This window comes from Helobdella robusta (assembly GCF_000326865.2).
Source record: "Helobdella robusta unplaced genomic scaffold HELROscaffold_7, whole genome shotgun sequence".
NCBI classification, from domain to species: Eukaryota; Metazoa; Annelida; class Clitellata; order Rhynchobdellida; family Glossiphoniidae; genus Helobdella; species Helobdella robusta.
Window position 1 is genome coordinate 1672287 of NW_008705398.1, and position 3262 is coordinate 1675548.

Genomic DNA, 3262 nt, shown 5'->3' on the forward strand with positions numbered 1-3262 from the left:
ATTGTAGAGTTTTAATACACGTTGTAGGAAAAATTAAGAATACCTCGTATAGAATAATTAGAATGATGTTTGAATATTACCATGCTAAATCCGATTATGAATGTGTGTTGGTTTAAAATTCAGACAATTTGTTGTTCTCTTTGTATTTATTAGTACCACATCTTCTTATCTTTACCCTTATTTTCATTGTAACTAATTACAACATATCATATAATTCTCGTCTCCAGAGTTTTATTTCAAAAATTCATATTGTTTTCACCAAATTATCATCATTACATCATTGATGATCACCATCCTGGCATCATACTCGCAGTGATCCTCACTCATCATCTTCACCATCACATGAACAGCAGATATAGATATAGATACACATCGCTAACCTTTGCTCCTTACATCACGACACGCATACGCTGAAAGGTACACATCTGTAGCAGCCTCACTAAGTATTGCAATAATACATAACATCCCAAGTACAAACGTCGTACACACAAACAAGGATAAACATACAAAAGTGAATGTACAAATTGAAAATGCAAAACACGTACACACATCCTAGCCTAACAGAAACAACCTCAAAAGACAATAGTAGAATTTAAGCCATACGTTAAGTTACATATGACACAACTTTACCACGAATTGAATAAAATATGCAGGCTTTTCTTTATATCGTACATACTGTATACAGATATAAAAGTGACGTACTACATTCACACACAAACTCACACAAACTCATGAAAAATGATCTGTTATATTATATTATTTGGTTTTCTTTGATTTTTTTTCACTTTTTTATGTTCAATCAAGGAAACATTTTCCTACCGTGGGATCTCTAGTCAGTTGTTCACCCGTGACGTAGTCAGAGATTTTTCTGTGATAGTAGTTTAGATTTGTTTTGATTTATTGAAAATCAATTTCGGACAAAGATATTGATACACATTTTTTTATTGTAAGACTGCAGCCCCATAGCTTTCTATGTCCTCTTACTCTCATTGTCGCTTGCTCCTGAAAATTATCAACAGAATAGCATTACATTGGTTCAACAAACAGTCAGTCTCGCGTTGGAATGTTTGGGTTCGGAATCAGAAAATATTCCCTCTTAGCGTGCCCAATAAATTTTTAATGGTCAAGGCGCTGATATCATTGTTGAAATATTTGCCGAGTTGTGAGACAAGGAGTAGAGAATAGATAATTTTAATATTTTCATAGTATCGCCAGTACAAATTTGGAATGATCAGCCGGGAGAACTAAAAAGAATTGACAACATAGCTCGACAGGTTTTCAAAAAGCTTTTAAAAAAGTTCTATTCAACGATCCACAACAACGAGACAGATGAGACAACGTCAGTTATTTCCCCGTCAAGTTTTCCAGAAATATTTGGTATATGAAAAGTTAACTTTTTCTTTGCCCATTCAGTTGTATTACATTTTTGTTTCGGTGTCATCTTTTAAAGCCAGCGATTTAAACCAGTATTCTCCTCGGAAATGAAAAATGCTATGTTTAGAAGGGAGAAACGTACCAGTTGCTGACCATTCATAGTTTAAACTGTCCTTCTCTCTATTGTGAAAGTTCCTATGTTGTAACATTGGTACTCGAGCACATACTAAATCAACATTAACAACTGCAAACACAATCGTAATGAGAAAAAATTATCGTGTAAGCAGTTCAATTGCAATCTCCGTTGCTTCTGATGCTGTTAATCCCTTTAACTAAATCGGATTTGATACAATGAAATATTTTAGTTTGATCCTGAAATAATAATTGTCCGACATTCAATAAGATTGATTTCCATGTTGGACTCACTGAATTTCAACCAACTACTGCACTGTGCTTTCGTGTTGATGTCAGATTTCTTAGGTGACCACTAAGGACAGTTCATAGCCAGGAGGGGACGTGTGCAAGTTTGAGTGAGTTTTTGGCGCTAAAAATCGCCAGCGGTCAATGAACAGATGTTGAAAACATGATGACTTTTTTCCAATAACATATGTTAATTTTTATTTAATTTGCTCAAGTGTTTTCAGAATATTTTTAAATACATGAAGGTATGTGTTTAGCGCACCTACACACACACACACACACACACAAACACACACATAATGTTCTGACAGAAATTAAACAACGTTTAAATGAAATGGAAGAGAACTTATGTGTGTTTGTGTGTGTGTGTGTGTGTGTGTTTGTGTGTGTGTGTGTGTGTGTGTGTGTAAGATAATTTATTAAATTGAATTTTTAAATTACATTTTTGTCATTGTTATATTTTTCATCCGATCGATACAAATCTATCTTGCCGGCAATGTAAAAATAATCACACGCTCTTCTGTATACACGTACATATATGTACACACACATATACTTAAAAACCTACACAGATACATACAAACATACAGAAATGCACACGCACAGACAGAAATAAACATACAGACATTGTTGATGGATTTGGTTGACTCGACTAAAGGTACTCGCAACCAACATCTTCTGTATATTACTTTTTTGTATATTGCTTACTTCAAGTATGAATAATTTTAATAACACATACTTTCACAAACGAACACACATTTACACGTAAACACACACACACGTAAACACACATTTACACACACACATTCACACACACACACATCTACGCACACACATTCACACACATTCACACACACATTCAGTACACAAGCACGTGTTGTTATGAAAAAAAGTTCACTAATTTATAGTTATATAATATTTTTTTTGATTGTCTATAGGCGACTAAGCCATCAGCAGAATGATTAGAAACAATTGATGATGACGACGAGGATGATGATTGAGTCAGTCTGGCAAGCAGTCAATCGGTTAGGGAAGATTTATATTTTGAAGGTTTAAAAATTAACTTGCGACATCTGTGTTTAACAACTAAACAATAAAATAAATAATACTAGTAATAATATTATTATTATTCTTATTATTATTGTTAATATTATTACTACTACTACTACTACTGATACGACCACTTCTACTACTTCTACGACTACTACTAATACTACTATTACTACTACTATTGTTATTAAAACTGCTGCTACAACAACTACTACTAATACTTATACTATTACTTCTACTACTACTACTGCTGCTACTGCTACTGCTGCTACTACTGCTACTACTACTACTACTGCTGATACTACTACTACTACTACTACTGCTACTACTGCTGCTACTACTGCTACTACTGCTGCTGATACTACTACTACTACTACTACTACTACTACTACTACTGCTACTACTACTACTACTACTA